The sequence below is a fragment of the Carassius carassius genome, chromosome 21 (assembly GCF_963082965.1).
Source record: "Carassius carassius chromosome 21, fCarCar2.1, whole genome shotgun sequence".
Taxonomy (NCBI): Eukaryota; Metazoa; Chordata; class Actinopteri; order Cypriniformes; family Cyprinidae; genus Carassius; species Carassius carassius.
Genome location: NC_081775.1, coordinates 9,286,631 through 9,306,866, shown reverse-complemented (window position 1 = coordinate 9,306,866; position 20,236 = coordinate 9,286,631). Strand labels below are relative to the sequence as shown.

Here is a 20,236-nt window from a genome sequence, read left to right as displayed (position 1 = left end):
ATTTACTCTGTGTGATTTGTAGTTTGATGTATTATTAGTTCAATTATTAAAAACCAATATATATTCATGATTGCGTCTGTCTGAAACGCTCACCTCACGAGTCAATGAAATGTCTGATCTTTAGCTACAAGCTCTTTACTTTTTAGTAACCGAAATTTCATAATGATAAGATAATGTTTTCATGGCCAGAGAATATTTTTCCTTGAATTATAAGAAGTGATAACTTTACTGAAAGTTAATCTTACGGCAGTTTGCTGGACAAACCACTGTTTGATTTGCGGTAATTTACAGTAAGAGATATCACTATAATTGATATGAAGAATGGAATATTGACATATTAATGAGTAAATTACAGTGCCTTGTAATGAGTTATTGATATATACAATTGACCTATTTTTCATCTTCAATAAATTGAATGTAACTGTCATATGAGATATATATATTAATCATATTCCTGATTAATTATTAAAATTCCCTATATATATCATTTGAGTTAATTATAATGTACAACCCAGTGCGGCTACACATAGGTGCATGGACATCTCGTTTCTCTCACCCGTTCTATCACCTGCGGAAGGAGGGAGACGGGAGGGAAAGCATTAAGCGGGCAGCACGGCCATCTCCGTGACAGCGCGCTTTCGTTCTTGGAAAATAACGCGGGGCAGTGAGCGTTTTCGTGGGACGCAAAGAGGTCCACCTCCGCCATGCCAAATCTCTCCCACAACAGCCGGACTGTTTGCAGGTGTAGAGACCATTCGCCCGTAGGAACATTGCCTCTGGACAGCCTGTCTGGACCCAGATTCTGCAGTCCAGGCACATGCACTGCTCTCAGCGAGCGCACGTTGTGCTGAGCCCAAACCAGGAGGCGTTCCGTCAGCCTGCACAGGTTTCGGGACCCGAGACCGCCCTGGCGATTTATGTAGGACACCACGGACATGTTGTCCGCACGGACTACGACGTGGTGATCCTTGATATGGGGACAAAAGCGCGTCAGCGCGTTCTCCACTGCCAGCATTTCCAGGCAGTTGATATGATGGAGCTTTTCCCGTTCTGACCATAGGCCAAAGGACGGTCTGCCTTCGAGCAGCGCTCCCCATCCCGAAGTGGAGGCGTCCGTCGACACCATTTTCACACTCGGGGAACTCCCCAGGCTTACACCTGATCGGTACCAGCCGTTCGCTGTCCAAGGTGCTAGAGCCGCAACACAGCTCTGATCGACCTTGAAATGCAGCCGGCCAGACGCCCACGCTCTGCGCGGCACCCGAGCCTTCAGCCAGAACTGCAGGGGGCGCATGCGGAGCAGGCCCAGCCGCAGAACCGGAGATGCTGAGGCCATGAGACCCAGCATCTTTTGACAGTGTTTGAGCGACACGGTCGCGCTGCAGCGGAAAGAACTCGCTGCGCGCTGAAAGCCCATCGCGCGCTGTGGTGACAGCCGCGCCGTCATGGAACACGAGTTCAGAACTATACCCAGAAACAGGATCGTCTGACTGGGGTTCAGCGAACTCTTCGCCCAATTGACACTGAGGCCGAGCTTCTCGAGGTGATCGAGTAAAACGGCCCTGTGGTCCACGAGCTCCGCTCGTGATCGGGCCAGAACCAGCCAGTCGTCCAAATAATTCAGCACTCGTATGCCTCTGAGTCTGAGAGGAGCGAGCGCTGCATCCATGCACCTCGTAAACGTACGAGGAGCCACGGAGGACTGTAAACCTGTATGGCTGGCCCTCGAAGGCGAATCTCAAATATTGCCTGTGGTTTGACGCTATCTGTATTTGAAAATACGCGTCCCTCAGATCTATTGACATGAACCAGTCCCCTCTGCGAATCTGCACGAGGAGTTTCCTGGTCGTAAGCATTTTGAAACTGCGTTTCATCAATGCCTTGTTCAGCTGTCTTAGATCCAGTATGGGCCTGAGACCCCCGTCTCTCTTGGGCACCAGAAAGTATCTGCTGTACAGCCCCCCCCCTCGCTTTGAGCTTGAGACACAGGCTCTACAGCCCCTTTGCTCAACAGTTTTGATATTTCGGCCCGAAGTATGTGTGCTACTTCTGTTTTGACCGTAGTTTCGACGCGCGCTGAAAAGCGCGGAGGGCGTCAAAAAAAACTGTAGCGAGTAGCCTCTCTTTATAATGCCTAGCACCCAATCCGAAACCCCTGGAAGCGCTGACCATGCATCTGCATGAATGGCTAAGGGCTGGATGCGAAGCGCACTCTGTTGACTGGGCAACGGCGGCGCTCGGGTGTGCTGCGCATTTGAAGCGGGGAGCGCGCTGATCACAGCGGGCAGATCGCTCCTCCTCGACCCCGTCCCGGCGCTTAACCGACTGGGGGAAGGCTGAGCAGGTCCCGTGGGACTCGATATGTCTGCGAGTGACTGTGGGCTGCATATGCCACTTTCAACTCGCTGTCTGCCTGTGCAGAGCGTACGTGCACGGGCCTCGTTTTTACAGAAGCCACGCGCCGTATGTGACATAGTGTATGTGGGCACTGGGGAGTGGGCACGTTTACTATGCAGTGTGCGCGATCGACTTGAGTCGCTTTTATGGGCGCAGGCCCTGTGTGCAGGGCTGTGCTTACATGTGGAGATGGGCACTGAGGAGTGGGCATCGTCACTACATTTATAGCACCATCAGCCGTGGCCGGACGAACGTGCACGGGTTTCGTTTTTACAGAAACCACATGATGCGTGTGACATAGTGATTGTGGGCACTGAGGAGTGGGCACGTCTACTATGTAGTGCGCGTGATCGACTTGAGTCGCTTTTATGGGCGCGAGCCCTGTGTGAAGGGCTGTGCTTATATGTGGAGATGGGCACTGAGCAGTGGGCATCGTCACTACATTTATAGCACCATCGGCCGTGGCCGGGACACCAGAAATTACACCTTTTTCGGGAAATATATGGGTAGCCGTGATAACGGTTTTCGTGTGCAGGCAAGCGGGCAACCGTACAGGCTTGCGCATTGCAAAAAACGCTGAAACAGTCACAATCTCTGGAACTGAAACAGCGGCGCGCTTAGGTGAGAGCCCGGCCACAGCGGAACTCGTACACCGGCGCTTCGATGAAGCAGCCATCGTGTATAGTGCCGACGCAGCGTCATGCAGCATGCGTAGATGGCTTTCCTAGGATGGCTTCGGGGCTCCCGGCCTCACCGTAATCCTCTGGACGGGGCGACGGCCGGTAGAGCGAGAACGGGGGTCTCGAGCTGCGTTGCTGAAGCTGTTGTGATAACGGCTTTTGTGTGCAGGCAAGCGGGCAACTGTGCAGGCTTGCGCATTGCAGAAAACGCTGAGACAGTCACAATTCCTGGAACTGAAACAGCGGCGCGCTTGGGTGAGAGCTCGGCCACAGCGGAACTCGTACACCTGCGCTTCGATGAAGCAGCCATCATTAGTAGTGCCGACGCAGTGTCACACAGCAGGCTTTAGATGGCAACACCGCTTTTGCCGCCGTCCAGCAGAGGGCGGACAAAGGTGCGTCGCTATCGCCTGTTCCAACGGCGGAAGTGAGTGGTAGTTCCTGTTTTTAGCATCATCAGTGTGGAGAATGCTAGTGAGACAGACGAACGAGTTCGCGCTGAATATGGAGCGTTCCAAGCCTTCGCCACCTCTTCGTGAAGCTCAGGAAGAAATGAGGCGGGCTTTGAGAAGTACGCTCATCCGAAAGGGAAATACCATCCAGCCGGGAACGAGAGGGGGGGGCGCTGGTGCAAACCACTCGCGGCCGAGACTCATCGTGGCCAACACGAGCATTCGCCCCGGCTCTTTCTCGATGTCAGCTCGTCTGCTGGGCTTCTGAGCAGAAGGCACGAGATCCTCGGAGCTCGCCCAGCCCTCACTGCCCGAAGCTAGCAGAGAGCGCGTGTCCTCTTCCTCCGACGCGGCCCTGAGATCGACTTCCTCGGACGACGCGCCGGCAAACAGTGGGCGCTGCCCACCGGGAAGCGATGCAGGGGGGGCCGGTGAAGCAGGGCGAACCGGCGAGCTCGGTTGAGCTGAAGACGGTTCCGGAATCCGCTGGAAGCGATGCTTTTACGGCGCCTCGGCGCAGCGGAGAATGCAGGCTCAGAGAAAAAGGCCAGGCGAGTCCTCAGAGTCACCATGGCAACAGCTCGCAGTGGGGGCATCCGCCGTCAGCGAGCACAAGCGCTGCATGATCTTCACCCAGGCAGGAGACACAGATGACGTACCGGTCTCCCTTGCTGAGTGGGGCTCTGACGAGCCGCATGAAGGCATCTTAAAAAAGACGCGAGCTCTTTTACGAGTGTGTGTCGCAGGGCAAACACACACACACACACATAAAGAACAGCTTGGATATAACAGAATTGAAAGGATATAGGTGCCGAATAGCGCAGCAGGAACGGCAGTGGAAGGCGGCGATGCCAGCAGCTTCAGAATGGCTCGTCCTGCTGATGTGCTTTCTCAGACGGCGCTTGCTTCCTCCGTGATCCAGCGATGCGTGAGCTTCGCTGAAGAGATGAAAAATCAGGTGAGTCAGCCTTTTCGAGCTCCTTTTATAGGTTGGGCCACACCCATTTCGGCGGGAAGTGGCAAGAAGGGCGCGAAGCGCCCTTATTGGTCTGATGTTGCATCAGCCCGCGCTTGATAGGCTGTGCAGTTGCCGCAGAACAAGCCAATGAGCGAACGAGCCGTCTCGCCTATGGCTGAGTACTGCTGCAAATGCGCTTTACAAAAATACAAAATTAAGGATAATTTTTTGCTTCAGTATTTCGTGAAAAGAGACTTTTCCCGTAGCGTCTTAGCTAAGACGCAGTACGAGAGAGCTCTCGTAAGAGAACCTCCTCCTCACACAAGCAGACTTCTGTGTCCTTAAATCCAAAGTTAGTTTGAGATCTGCAAAGAGGGACATCAATGGTTTCAATAAAATATGAACATATAATCACACTATTGTTGAATCAAAATTTAAAGTTAACAGGCAGGACACAAACGAAACATTAATTTTCCGTCTGTCCCTCTCTTCTGAAGAAGCTGAGAACAAAAAGGAAAAAAAAACAGAGTTTCAAGAGAAGAAGGTAAAAAACAATACAACACAAATAATGTGCTGGTTATGTTGTCATTCCTTTGCTCTCTAACTGAATGCAATGTTATAATAGCATGCATCTAACTCTGGGGGTAAAAGCTTAGTATAATAAAATCACCAAAATAAGTGTTCATGTCAAGAAAGAATAGCATACAAACATATTTCCAAAACTATCAAATGTTATTTAAAAAAATAATTCATGAATTATTTTATTACAAACATTTTACTGTCTTAAGCGCACTCATTTATTTAGTGATGTGACATACAGCCAAGTATGGTAACCCATACTCAGAATTAGTGCTCTGCATTTAACCCATCCAAAGAGCACACACACCGTGAACACACACCCGAGGAGAGGAGGAGACAGACTGCAAAACCGTCGGCGTGGATTGTTTTTTTTTTCTCCTGCAGGTGACTTCTCAGGCTCTGTTAAACAAATTCAGTGAGACTGTTATTCACATCAACATTAATGTTGTCAGAATTTCACCTTAGTTCACTGTGAAGGTTAATAATGAATCCACATATTAACTAGCTTGCATTACAGAGCAGCAGAATGTACAAACATGTTTCTTGGATTAACTTAGTTTTATTTCAAAAAGTATAGGTGACCTTTAACTTACTCACCAGTCAATGTTTATCACCGTTATGGCGGCATTCCAGCCGTCAGTCAGAAAAAAAGGCTCCAACTCCTGACATGAAAAATGAGACAATGAATAATATTTGTTTGCTGTTAACAAGTTAAAACATCTTCAAATATCTCTTTTTTTTTTTTTTTACAGAAATAATATACTAACCTTTTTGTCGAGTTAATGGTGCAACAATTCTCTTTTGTCCTTTTACTGCCACTTCCACCAAACAATAAATAAAGAAATCTCTTGCCATTGGTCAGTTTTTCGTGGGCGAGTTCAAGTGACCATATATTTTCCTTTAATCCTTTGCTGTTTACAATAAAATACTGTATACACATCTTACATTATCTTAATGTACATATAACAGTAAAATACTGTTCAAATTACAAAAATTGGTTACAGTGTTGATTACGTTCTGGCGTGAGCACAAGTATCAAGAAGAATTGTTTAATAAACTGTTATTTTTGTTTTCGACATCCACAAAGATATACTTGTAGCTTTGCAGTATTTATGTTAAACCACTGATGTCACATATACTGTTTTATCATTGTTCTTACTATGTTTCTATGCAGAATCAGAGAGCTCTCAGATTTCATCAAAAGAATCTTCATTTGTGCTACGAAGATGAACAAAGGTCTTAGGGGTTGAGAACGACATGAGGGTGAGTAATTAGTGACAGAATTTTCATTTTAGGGTGAACTAACCTTTTAAGCTGTGTCATCAGCAAGTTGTTTCCCATTATGCTTTTGGTTTGTGCAGTTGGGGGAAAACTGCACTTGTCTGCATGGACGACTCACTGTCCCGAAAGATTTTTGGCTCACATCGGTGCAGAGGTGGGAAGTCCAGGGGCCAAAGAGTAAAAGTCCTGCCATATTTTTGCTCCACTCATGAACTCAGCAGCTGATTTCACCAGAGCAGGAACCAAGTCATTCCTTCCAAGTCACAAACAAGTCTCAAGTTAAATCCCAAGTCCTGAAAGAGTTAAGGAGATGATAAACTACTAATTAAATGATGATTGTGTATTAGTGATGAACACCTGCTGTTATTGAGAATTACAGTTAAAATTATACCATCATGGAGATCAGTGTTTTCTTTAGTTGTGCTGTTGATCCTTGACTTATTGTGTTAGATCTCTCTCTGTAGCTCTGTATGTTGTGGAGAAGAAAAACCAGTGATATACAGTGAGCTAGTTCTTATGTCCAAACTAGATTTTTCTCATAAGTTTAGGCTTTGAATATTCATCCCAGAAAAAGCTACAGCATGCAAAAGAAAGTACTGCTCTAATATTTGTGTGGAATTTATTTTAAATAGATGTGTAACATCTATAGATATTTGCTGTTTAGACACACTCATATCAAGAACCACCATCAAGAACCACCATATGAATATCTACAATGGTGACAATCAACAAAACTCATGATGCAATACAAAAAAAACTCCTATAATGCACTGCAGTATGAATAATTATTTTCACAACTGTTGAGAATCATATGATAAATGTTCATGCCTTAATGCCTAATTCTAGACTAGGTGTTTCTTTACATTGTTGCATTATGTTGGCGTTTGCATAGTGAGACTTCTGTTTCAATAAAGAACAATAAAGAAACAGAAATCAAAAGCATAAGTTACCTGCTAGCACAAATGTCTGCTGTGAAACAGTATACAATTGCTTAGAAGCAAATTTATCAAAACTACTTAAAAAAAAAAAAGGCTCAAGACGTCAACTGAAGCAAATACTCACCACAATTATGGTGGCAAAGTTTTTTTTTTCTTCCAAAATTTTTCATCCAAGTCTGTGCTTAAAGTCAGTTGTAGTTCTTGTGTTTCTCTTTTGTTCAGAGATGTTGATTGTTAACAGCAGGTGTTCATCACTAATACACAATCATCATTTAATTAGTCACTTTATCATCTCATTAACTTTTATTTCTTTGAGGACTTGGGATTTGACTCAAGACCCTTTTGTGCCTTGGATGGAAGGACTTGGTTCCTCCTCTGGTGAAATCAGCTGCTGAGTTCATGAGTGGAGCAAAAATATGGCAGGACTTTTACTCTTTGGCCCCTGGACTTCCCACCGATGTGACATAGCAAGGTGGACTGCCCTCGGACACACTTCTAACTGGCATGCATCTCAAACGAGCCAAATTTACTATGAGCCCACTTAGGCTTGCCTGTTCAAATCTAATTTTCAAAGCCTATATTTTACTTTTGTGCACATTAGTTTTATCTGGATGTTTAGGTGAAATCCTCAATTTTTCTATCAGTAAAAAGACATTTACTTTCTGACAATGACAGGTTGTATAAAAACAACTTTAACAGAGCTTAATTATATTGGATTTACGTAAGTAATTAAATCATATATCATCCTTTGAATTTTGCTCAAACTGGTTCAAAATATCAGCGGAAGTTTCCCGTCTTTTAAGTCTTTGTAAATTCTTTGTCCAGTAAAGGGTTAATGAGTGACCAATGAAAAGTTCCCAGCATGCCCCTCTCAAGAATATGATTGAATACTGACTAACTTTGCATTAAATAAATGCTCTTTTAATTCCATATGAAAAATCTCACTAACATCCCTTATGACAGGGATAGGAGTGGTCCTCCTGGAGGGCCACTATCCTGCAGAGTTTAGCTCCCTAATTAAACACACCTGAAAAAGGCAATCAGTGTTTTTGTATTACTAGATAGATAGAGGCAGGTGAGTTTTTATGAGGGCTGAAGCTAAACTTGCCTATCCCTGACTTATGACAATATGCATTGACTGTTCAAAAGAAAAGCAATGACTCCAGTTTGCCACCACAACAGAGAGAGATGTAGCTTGATGATGAACATATCTGTTTGACTAAATCTTATGTGATTCTTCTCAGTTTAAATAATGATGATTGGTTTGGTCACAATTATTTGTGAAATGTGCTGCCAATTGACTTGTTACAATTCAGCACACTAACCATCTGACTCTACTTCAGAAAGACTGAGAAGAAATGGAAGTTTTAAAGTGTTTATTTTGTTAAAGTCTTTTAGTCTTCTTCTGTAGGGTTGAGACCATTGTACCAGTCATCCTAAAACAACTGACACCAAAACATGACTAAATATAACTTGCAATAATGTAGAGCATTATATTATTGACCATTGTGAGTGAAACCAAGTGGAGGGAGGATGGGTGAGGGAGAAAGGATGGGGAACATAGACCTGAACAAGATAGAAAAGAAATAGGTGTTTGATTTGTTAAATTTAAAAGCGAGTGAAAAATCAATGTTTGCTGTAGTTTATGGAGTTAGTTATTTGGTTATCAATTTGGTTCAAAATATCAGCAGAAGATTTAAGTCTTTACAGGCTTTGTGACTTATTTGTCCAGTAAAGGGTTAATACATGATCAATGAAAAGTTCCCAGCATGCCCCTCTCATGAATATGATTAAATATAGGCTAACATTTTATTATGTACATACTATTTTATTTTTATATGGAAAAACTCACTTATGTAACTTTTATAGGACAATAGGTATTGAATGTTAAAAAGAAAATTTTTTCACAATTAAAATAATTTTAGGGCAAGTTAATGAAGCTGGATTGCTGTATATAGAATGAAAATCTTTCTTAGTAGCAAATTAACAGGAGAAATAAACCTTTTCAAAACATAAAATCAATTGCTTCACAGATGATTCCATATTTTGAAGTGCTAGAGACACCACCATTCTTGAATCGGGTCAATGCAACGACAACTCATACCAAAAGTAAAATAAAAGTAAATAAATACAAAGCAAATACAAAATGCTTTCTTGAAAGCACATATTTAATGCAATTAAAATAATAAAAAACAATTAGATATGAAGTGTGTGTGTAATTAAAAAATAATTCTTATTAATTTGCAGGGCTCGTTTTGTTTGTTTTATGGAGAGCTTGCCTAAACAGCCCAAGTACTAATTTTTACTACTCATCAAATAAATTTCTGGTTAAAAATGTGGGGAAATTATTTTTCAAGACAAAAACGTACTCGGTTACTAAACGTAACCTCGGTTCTCTCTAGAAGAGCGAACGAGTACTGCGTCTTAGCTAAGACGCTACGGGAAAAGTCTCTTTTCACGAAATACTGAAGCAAAAAATTATCCTTACTTTTGTATTTTTGTAAAGCGCATTTGCAGCAGTACACAGCCATAGGCGAGACGGCCCGCTCGCTCACTGGCTTGTTCTGCGGCAACTGCACAGCCTATCGAGCGCAGGCTGATGCAACATCAGACCAATAAGGGCGCTTCGCGCCCTTCTTGCCACTTCCCGCCGAAACGGGTGTGGCCCAACCTATAAAAGGAGCTCGAAAAGGCTGACTCACCTGATTTATTTCATCGCCGAAGCGAACCAGAGTGAATCGTACGCACGGCAGAGAACGCAGTACTCGTTCGCTCTTCTAGAGAGAACCGAGGTTACGTTTAGTAACCGAGTACGTTCTCTTACGAGAGCTCTCTCGTACTGCGTCTTAGCTAAGACGCTACGGGAACCCGATGTAAAACGCCGTGCGCGCAGGGATCACACACCGATAAACCTGAAGCAACGCCCAGGATTTACAGTGCACAGTCACCTGAGGGACTCACAGAGAGTCCGGGACAGAAAAAAGGGGGAAAAACCCTCCGTCCCATATCTAGCAGCATCCGTAGATGCGGCAATATGACATCACACAGCCGAGGCAAGGCCTGACCAATGTGGCAATGCGGGTCTTACGCAATACTGCCCATATAACAGTCGGCAGCGCCTAGCGCTCATGAATTCAGAATTCCCCTCAGGGCCCTGATTCTTCTATACCGACAGCAGCCTTGCTTGCAAGGCGGGAACCTCCAGGTTATAGAACCTGATAAATGTAGACGGCGAGGCCCAACCCGCCGCCATACATATATCCTGCAAGGAGATCCCAGTAGACCACGCCCACGATGAGGCGACGCCTCTTGTGGAGTGTGCTCTGACGCCCAACGGGCACTGAAGGCCCCTGGAAGCGTAAGCTAACGCTATGGCGTCAACTATCCATCTGGATAGAGTCTGTCTCGAAACAGCCATTCCTTTGGAACGTCCACCGAATGAGACAAATAGCTGCTCCGTCTGCCGAAAGGCAGCAGAGCGAGACACATAAGCTCTTAAAACCCTGACAGGGCAAAGAAGACTCGAGTCTCCATCCTCCCCTGACACCGGCAGGGCAGACAGGGCAATAACCTGAGCCCGAAACGGTGTGCTGAGGGATTTCGGCACATAACCGTGCCTAGGTTTGAGTATGACCCTTGAGTCATTGGGCCCAAACTCCAAGCACGACTGGCTCACCGAGAGCGCGTGCAAATCACCCACACGCTTCACAGAAGCGAGAGCCAACAAGAATACTGTCTTGAACGACAGATGCTGAAGGCTAACCGATTGGATAGGCTCAAAAGGGGGACCCTTCAAGGCCTCCAAAACCGCCGCGAGGTCCCACATAGGGACTGACGGAGGTCTGGGAGGATTCAGCCTCCTAGCTCCTCTGAGGAACCGAATGACTAAATCGTTCCTTCCTATTGACTGACCGGACGCCGTTTCAGAAAACGCCGCGATGGCCGCCACATAAACTTTGAGCGTGGATGGGGCTCTGCCCTTATCCAACAGCTCCTGTAGGAAGGAGAGGACCTCCGTCACCTCACAACTAAGGGGTGAATAACCTCGAGCTGTGCACCAGCTGGAGAACACCGACCACTTCGAGGCATACAGACGTCGTGTCGACGGAGCTCTAGCCTGAGTGATGGTATTTAGCACTCCCACTGCGAGATCAGCGGGTAACCGTTGAGTGCCCATACATGGAGGGACCACAACTCCGGTTGAGGGTGCCAAATCGAGCCCCTGGCCTGCGAGAGGAGATCTCTCCTCAACGGTACCGGCCATGGGGCGACATCTGCTAATTGCATCAAATCTGGGAACCATGGTTGGTTCTTCCAAAGAGGTGCCACAAGCAGTATTGAACATCTCGTTTCTCTCACCCGTTCTATCACCTGCGGAAGGAGGGAGACGGGAGGGAACGCATAAAGCGGGCAGCACGGCCATTTCCGTGACAGCGCGCTTTCGTTCTTGGAAAAGAATGCGGGGCAGTGAGCGTTTTCGTGGGACGCAAAGAGGTCCACCTCCGCCATGCCAAATCTCTCCCACAACAGCCGAACTGTTTGCGGGTGTAGAGACCATTCGCCCGTAGGGACATTGCCTCTGGACAGCCTGTCTGGACCCAGATTCTGCAGTCCAGGCACATGCACCGCTCTCAGCGAGCGCACGTTGCGTTGAGCCCAAATCAGGAGGCGTTCCGTCAGCCTGTACAGGTTTCGGGACCCGAGACCGCCCTGGCGATTTATGTAGGACACCACGGACATGTTGTCCGAACGGACTACGACGTGGTGATCCTTGATATGGGGACAAAAGCGCGTCAGCGCATTCTCCACTGCCAGCATTTCCAGGCAGTTGATATGATGGAGCTTTTCCCGTTCTGACCATAGGCCAAAGGACGGTCTGCCTTCGAGCAGCGCTCCCCATCCCGAAGTGGAGGCGTCTGTCGACACCATTTTCACACTCGGGGAAGTCCCCAGGCTTACACCTGATCGGTACCAGCCGTTCGCTGTCCAAGGTGCTAGAGCCGCAACACAGCTCTGATCGACCTTGAAATGCAGCCGGCCAGACGCCCACGCTCTGCGCGGCACCCGAGCCTTCAGCCAGAACTGCAGGGGGCGCATGCGGAGCAGGCCCAGCCGCAGAACCGGAGATGCTGAGGCCATGAGACCCAGCATCCTTTGACAGTGTTTGAGCGACACAGTCGCGCCGCAGCGGAAAGAACTCGCTGCGCGCTGAATGCCCATCGTGCGCTGTGGTGACAGTCGCGCCGTCATGGAACACGAGTTCAGAACTATACCCAGAAACAGGATCGTCTGACTGGGGTTCAGCGAACTCTTCGCCCAATTGACACTGAGGCCGAGCTTCTCGAGGTGATCGAGTAAAACAGCCCTGTGGTCCACGAGCTCCGCTCGTGATTGGGCCAGAACCAGCCAGTCGTCCAAATAATTCAGCACTCGTATGCCTCTGAGTCTGAGAGGAGCGAGCGCTGCATCCATGCACCTCGTAAACGTACGAGGAGCTACGGACAAGCCGAATGGCAGGACTGCAAACTGGTATGCCTGGCCCTCGAAGGCGAATCTCAAAAACCGCCTGTGGTTTGACGCTATCTGTATTTGAAAATACGCGTCCTTCAGATCTATTGACATGAACCAGTCCCCTCCGCGAATCTGCGCGAGGAGCTTCCTGGTCGTGAGCATTTTGAAACTGCGTTTCATCAATGCCTTGTTCAGCTGCCTTAGATCCAGTATGGGCCTGAGACCCCCGTCTCTCTTGGGCACCAGAAAGTATCTGCTGTACAGCCCCCCCTCGCTTTGAGCTTGAGACACAGGCTCTACAGCCCCTTTGCTCAACAGTTTCGATATTTCGGCCCGAAGTATGTGTGCTACTTCTGTTTTGACCGTAGTTTCGACGCGCGCTGAGAAGCGCGGTGGGCGTCGAGAAAACTGTAGCGAGTAGCCTCTCTTTATAATGCCTAGCACCCAATCCGAAACCCCTGGAAGCGCTGACCATGCATCTGCATGAATGGCTAAGGGCTGGATGTGACACGCGCTCTGTTGACTGGGCAACGGCGGCGCTCGAGTGTGCTGCGCATCTGAGGCGGGGAGCGCGCTGATCACAGCGGGCAGATCGCTCATCCTCGACCCCGTTCCGGCGCTTAACCGACTGGAGGGAGGCTGAGCGGGTCCCGTGGGACTCAATATATCTGCGAGTAACCGTGGGCTGCATGTGTGCACTTTTACCACTTCCAACTCGCCGTCTGCCTGTGCAGAATGTACGTGCACGGGCCTCGTTTTTACAGAAGCCCCGCGCCGTAAGTGACATAGTGTATGTGGGCACTGGGAAGTGGGCACGTTTACTATGCGGCGCGCTCGACCGATCTGTGTCGATCTTATGTGCGCCAGCCCTGTGTGCAGGGCTGTGCTTACATGCGGGGATGGGCACTGGGTAGTGGGCATCGTCACTGCATTTAAAGCACCATCGGCCGTGGCCGGACGAGCGTGCACGGGTTTCGTTTTTACAGAAACCGCATGACGCGTGTGACATAGTAATTGTGGGCACTGAGGGGTGGGCACGTTTACTATGTAGTGTGCGCGACCGACTTGAGTCGACATTATGAGCGCAGGCCCTGTGTGTAGGGCTGTGCTTACATGTGGAGATGGGCACTGAGGAGTGGGCATCGTCACAACATTTATAGCACCATCGGCCGTGGCCGGGACACCAGAAAAAACGCTGTTTTTGTGAAACATCTGGGTAGCCGTGATAACGGCTTTTGTGTGCAGGCAAGCGGGCACTCGTGCAGGCTTGCGCATTGCAGAAGACACTGAGGCAGTCGCAACTCTTGGAACTGCAACAGCGGCGAGCTTGGGTGAGAGCTCGGCCGCAGCGGAACTCGAACACCGGCGCTTTCCCAGCAGTGCTAGGATGCTTTCGGGGCTTCTGGCTTCACCGCAATCCTCTGCCGCGGCTCCCGCGGCGCGGGGCGACGGCTCGAAGAGCGAGAACGGGGTCCCGAGCTGCGTTGCTGACGCTGTCGTGACGGCGCAGCAGGAGGCGGTGGGCGTGACTGAGAGCTCTGTGGGGCCGGTCTAGAGCGGCTAGCTGCAGAACTGGAGCGCTTCGGCAAGAAGTGCTTGAACGCCTGTGAAGCTTTCTGGTCCTCGGCGAATCTCTCCACAAACTCGTTGACGGAAGATCCAAAGAGGCCGGCAGGAGTTAGCGGAGCGTCAAGAAACGCAGCGCGCTCAGACTCCTTGATGTCAGAAAGCGTCAGCCACAAATGCCTCTCAGCCACCGTAGCGGAAGCCATAACCCGTCCCATGGCCTGTGCAGCGGACTTAGTAGCGCGGAGGGAGAGATCCGAAGCACTCCTCAGATCCGCGAGACAGATCGCTTCAGGTCCCATCTCATCCAGCTTGCGGAGAAGATCGCCCTGGAAAATCTGTAGCGTCGCCATGGTGTGTAACGCAGACGCAGCCTGCCCAGCAGCAGAGAATATCCGTGTGAGCAGCGATGACGTCATGCGGCAGGCTTTGGATGGCAACGCCGCCTTAGTCCGCCGTCCAGCAGAGGGCGGGCAAAGGTGCGCTGCTATAGCCTGTTCCACCGGCGGAAGTGACAGGTAGCCTCTGTTCTTAGCACCGTCCAGTGTGGAGAATGCTGGCGAAACAGATGAGCGGATTCTCGCCGAGAATGGAGCGTCCCAAGCCTTCGCCACTTCTTCGTGAAGCTCAGGAAGAAAAGGGGCGTGTTTTGAGCTTGAGGAAGAGCGCTCATCCGGAAGATAGCTACCATCCAGCCGGGAACGCGAAGGGGGCGCTGGTGCAGACCACTCGAGGCCGAGGCTCGCCGCGGCCAACGAGAGTACACGCATCAGCTCCTTATCGATATCCCCCCGTCTGCTGGGCCTCTGAGCAGCTGGCGCGAGATCCACGGAGCTCGTCCAACCCTCACTGCCCGAAGCAAGCAGAGAGCACGTGTCTTCTTCCTCCGACGCGGGCCTGAGATCCACTTCCTCCGATGACGCGTCGGCAAGCAGCGGACACTGAGCATCGGGAAGCGATGCAGGGGAGACCGGCGAAGCGGAGGGAACCGGCGAGCTCGGCCGAGCTGGAGGCGGTTCTGGTAGGCGCTGCGAGCGGCGCTTCTTACGGCGCTGCGGCGCAGCGGATGATGCAGGCTTCGAGAAGGATGCCAGGCGAGTCCTCAGAGTCACCATAGGCATCAGCTCGCAATGAGGACATCCGCCATCAGCGAGCGCTGCATGGTCTTCACCCAGACAGGAGACGCAGATGACATGACGATCTCCTTCGCTGAGCGGGGTTCTGCACGAGCCGCACGAAGGCATCTTTAAAAAGACGCAGCTCTTTTGTGAATGTGCGTCGCAGGGCGAACACACACACAGAGTATCACAGAACAAGGATTATAAAGGATATGGGCGCCGGATAGCGCAGCAGGAACGGCAGTGGAAGGCGGCGGTGCCAGCGGCTTCAGGATGGCTCGTCCTGCTGATATGCTCTTCCAGACGGCGCTTGCTTCCTCGTGATCCAGCGATGCGTGAGCTTCGCTGAAGAGATGAAAAATCAGGTGAGTCAGCCTTTTCGAGCTCCTTTTATAGGTTGGGCCACACCCGTTTCGGCGGGAAGTGGCAAGAAGGGCGCGAAGCGCCCTTATTGGTCTGATGTTGCATCAGCCTGCGCTCGATAGGCTGTGCAGTTGCCGCAGAACAAGCCAGTGAGCGAGCGAGCCGTCTCGCCTATGGCTGTGTACTGCTGCAAATGCGCTTTACAAAAATACAAAATTAAGGATAATTTTTTGCTTCAGTATTTCGTGAAAAGAGACTTTTCCCGTAGCGTCTTAGCTAAGACGCAGTACGAGAGAGCTCTCGTAAGAGAACCATAGGTTCAGTGGCTCGCAGCTGGAGTGGGGGGTGGGTGGCCGATCTTAATGAACTCCCTGCAAACAAATTATATTTCGAAATGTTTTGGAAAAGTTATGACATAACAAAGCCGTGTTTACTGAAACCACATGACGCAGTTTTTATATACTTGCTATGAACCACTGTTTCGAAACGAATGATTTGCAAAGTTTTAAGTTCGTTTATAAACCAGCTATCACTAATTATTAGAGTTTGATGATTGGTGAGAAAGGAGGGGCTATTAGAAGCCTATGGCCTCGAGGAGTGGAGGGAGGCAGATGGTGGTTAGGGAAAAGGGGGGCTCTAGGAGAGAAGTATCGGGTGAAAGCCCTAAAATGTCAAGAGATGAAAGAAATAAAGTTAGGAATACTGGAGGTAGTGAAGAATTTGTTGTGTTGTTTAAGGTTATAGAAATTGAACAGGGAGGTGGAATTAGGGAAGTGAACACATTAAGGGTTACCAGTACTTTGTAAAGTCAGATTCAGGCCAAGACATTGTTTAAAGTTATGTTAAGAGTTTGTTGCAAAAATAGAAATTATTATTTTTTTCATAGGAATTATTAGTTATAATAATGCTAGAGATGTGGGGAAGCTGGTGGTCAAGGTGGAGGCTCTGGAGGAAGCCAGCATGGAGTCAGTGAAGCAGTGTATAGAGTGTTTGCAGGTTTGTCTGTGAAGGAAATCTTTGAAAATATAAAGGCGGCCCAGGTAGCTGATGTGGTGAGATTTAAGCGTAGGGATGGAGCTGGAGATCCACCATTCCCGTTATTGTTTAAAGACGGTGTACTGCCATAGAAAGTGGTCCTTGGGATTACAGTATGTGAAGGATTACATTAAATCACATTGCGCTGCTATAATTTAGGTTAGGCTATAATAGGTTTGGACATGTTGCTGGGTCTTGTCAGGGTAAAAGAAGGTGTCCAAAATGTGGTGGAGATCACGTAATACAAAACTGCAAGGCAGAGGCTCCAAAGTGCCAAACTGAAATGTACAGTAACTGTGATGGGAATCGTGCAGTAGGGTGTTATGGTTGTGATAAGCAGGTGCAGTTCATGAAGAATCAGAGCAAGATGTTGTAAGAGTTCAAAGAGTGGCTATGAGGATGAAGCGGTGTTAGGAAGCCTGGATTAAATGGATTAAAACCATACAGCAACACACTTCAGTTCACAATCACAAATGTAGACTATTTATGAAATTCATTAAGCAGTTAGTTGAACTGCCTGCATGAGTTTTCTTAGTAGTTTATTTAATAGTTTAATTCAAAATCTAAAATAGAAATTCAGTAGATGACAATGAGGGAGATCTGAATATAGCATTAATTGAGCCAATCCATATTTCCACTTAACTTGTGTCGTCACCGACCCACAGCACCTAACAATTCAAATAAAGAGAGTTTTGATACATCTGAATCCACACAAGCACACCTGCTTTATTATTTAGACAAACACATTTACATGAAGTGCTGCATGTATCTGTTAACCAGCTTTTTCACAACTGTTCACACCATATCTAGGTTGTAGTACCTTATTTGTCCTGTACATCTAGTTTTGGCTCTTTCTGAACTTCAACCACTTCCTGTTATGTCAGAAGCTGTGAAAGTGACCGAAACATGTTACATAAAACACCTAAGTAAATTTAAATTAATCTTAATCTTAATTAATCTCTAAAATAAGAATTACATGTTTATTTATTTTTTTCCCTATGAATGAGAAATTTAAATCATTGTGGTCACTGATGTGCAGGGTTTGACTACTTTTAAAATGTATTTCACTACAGATTACAAGATACATGCTTCAAAAAGTAAATGTATGCTGACATTCGCTACTAACTTCGGATAAGCATTGTGCTGCACACTGTTTCATTATGCGGGGCTGCGCTGGCTTGACCGCAAGAGCAGATGTGTAATATCTGCTACCTGTATTTGGAGTACTGCTGGGGTGTGCTTGTTTTACGCTACGTGTTTATTTCAATGCTGGGCACTTATAACATCAGCTGCCTGGTAGCCTGGTCTGCTACAAATTTAATACGGTGCCCTGCTCTCTCCGACCATTATATTTTTCTTTTGATCAGGTGTGTGACGTGGTAGTTTTCGGCCCATCCGTTGTTGTTTTTGGATTGGTATACTATGACCAGCAGATCTATATCTCTGTCATTCTATTGAATGCCTAGTTTTATAATGATGTGTCTGAGTGTGCGTGTGGGTATAAACGATTATATGTCTAAATTGTAATTCTGCTTCCTCTCCAGCGGTTGGGGTGACCAGGACTCGTGTCTGTGTGGCGAGCCTCTCTCTCTCTGCTTGGTGGTGGTCCCTTCCAAGTGCCGTGTTCCATGTGTGTAGTTTGAGGTGTGGGTGCAGTGCACGAGTGTTTGTTGTGTGTTTGTTTTCCTGAACACTTTATCTTTCTTCCATTGTTCGGACAATCAGTGTTTATTTGATGCTGTGCTGATTGAGTTTTATGGATGATATTGCACACTTGACATGCATGTCTTCATGATGTTATTTTGTGAGTTTGAAACATTTACATTGTGTTGTGTCACTTTTTGGTCAATAGAAATTTTTAATAAAATGTATCTTTTTCCATTTTTCTCTGAAAGACATACTGTATTTATACTGTTTTGTTTTTTAATAAAAGTATTTGCATACTGAAAATAGTTAATGTTTACAACATTACTGCCTTTTTATTCTTCATAGTTTAATTCTTCAAAAACAAGCTTGGTGACAGAGGATGAAGTGCAGTAATATGGGCACTTTGTCTTTAAATGAGTTTGACATATCAATAAATACTGGAAAATTCTTACAGAATTATGTACTCTCATTATACTTTATTTCAGTTTTTATTCCTAGAGATCAATTGGTAAAGCAAGGCAAATCACAGAAACAAAAAAGTGAATAATCTAATAACTTAATAATGTAACTTTTTTACTTTTTATAAGTAAATGCTCTTGTCTTTGGTCAGAAAAAAAAATCTATCTTTTAAATTGAAATGAATCTATTGGTTAGATAAGATACAACTGTGACTGTGCAGTTCATATCACATGTGTAGTTGTACATACACATGTGCACATCAATATTGCCTAATTATTGTCAAGCTGAATAACAATAATTTCTGTGTTTGCATTATTGTTGGAAGAAGGTGTAGACGTTAATAAAACACTATCTAAATCTAATAGGTAGCAAATTTAAGTTATTGTTAACCAATCTATCCCTTTAGTCGAAAAACAGAAAACAGCACTCATGAATGACCATAAGTGGTTAAGTGAGTGAAGTGAAGTGACATTCAGCCAAGTATGGTGACCCATACTCAGAATTTGTGCTCTGCATTTAACCCATCCGAAATGCACACACACAGAGCAGTGAACACACACACACACACACACACTGTGAGCACACACCCGGAGCAGTGGGCAGCCATTTATGCTGCGGCGCCCGGGGAGCAGTTGGGGGTTCGATGCCTTGCTCAAGGGCACCTAAGTCGTGGTATTGAAGGTGGAGAGAGAACTGTACATGCACTCCCCCCACCCACAATTCCTGCCGGCCCGGGGCTCGAACTCACAACCTTTCGATTGGGAGTCCGACTCTCTAACCATTAGGCCACGACTTCCCTTAAGGAAGTGTGATGCCGCTGCTCAGCTTTGATGTCATTGGCTGTGAATGTCCCATGTCACCGCAGGACTGTCTGTTGTTTGACTATCTTTTAACCCATATTAAACAGTGCATCATGTTACAAAATAATGTTTTGCTGCTATTATTACATTAGTAATATATTAAGTCAACAATGAAGTGTTTCTATGTTGAGAAAAATCACCTCTTTAGTGAGAGCCTAACCCTAACCCTAAGAATAACTTCAATGAACTACAAAAAACAGCGCCTAGTTTTCTCTTTCCATAGATAGAACGACGGAGGCTTGTGGGTAATGTAGTTTAAAACGTTTTATTAACGCAATGAAATTAATAATATATTTAATGGAAAACTGGACATATAAATATGTTCACTGTGTAAACCTCTATGATATATTTGAGAGGCATGATGAAATTTAGTATTTTAGAGTGAGTAATAT

The 20,236-nt window shown here is 46.9% G+C and overlaps 1 non-coding gene across 1 annotated transcript; it reads left to right on the top strand.

The window, feature by feature from the left end:
• Positions 1-8,518: 8,518 nt before the first annotated feature.
• Positions 8,519-8,619, top strand: LOC132098294 (small nucleolar RNA U13). The gene has a single exon (XR_009422861.1). It is a non-coding gene; the product is annotated as a small nucleolar RNA U13 (small nucleolar RNA).
• The last annotated feature ends 11,617 nt before the right edge of the window (positions 8,620-20,236 follow it).